We start from the raw sequence: 388 nt of genomic DNA on the forward strand, positions 1-388 counted from the left end.
CCATGTTCAGTTGGGATTGTTTTTACTCCTGGAATTATATTTTTTTAAAATGTACAAAAAAATAGGTGGGTGGCACAAAAATCTACATCAGACTTAGGCAAGACCTGAGGAACTTTGAGTCCCCTTTGTTGTGGTTTGACACTGGTTAAAACACCAGGCTCCCAAGAAAACCATTCACTCACTCTCCTCTGCTATAGTTGGACAGAGAAGGGGAAAAAAACGAAGGGTTCATGAGTTTAGGTAAGGATTGGGAGAAAATATTCTAAGGGCAAAACAGGCTCAAATTTAAAGGTATAAAATAAATTTATTATTAACAGAGTCAGAGGAGGATAATGAGAAGTAAAATAAGCCTTTAAAACCCCTCTTCCCCCCCAGCCCCTCCCTCCTT

The sequence above is a fragment of the Corvus brachyrhynchos genome, unplaced genomic scaffold (genome assembly GCF_000691975.1).
Source record: "Corvus brachyrhynchos isolate BGI_N302 unplaced genomic scaffold, ASM69197v1 scaffold155, whole genome shotgun sequence".
Taxonomy (NCBI): Eukaryota; Metazoa; Chordata; class Aves; order Passeriformes; family Corvidae; genus Corvus; species Corvus brachyrhynchos.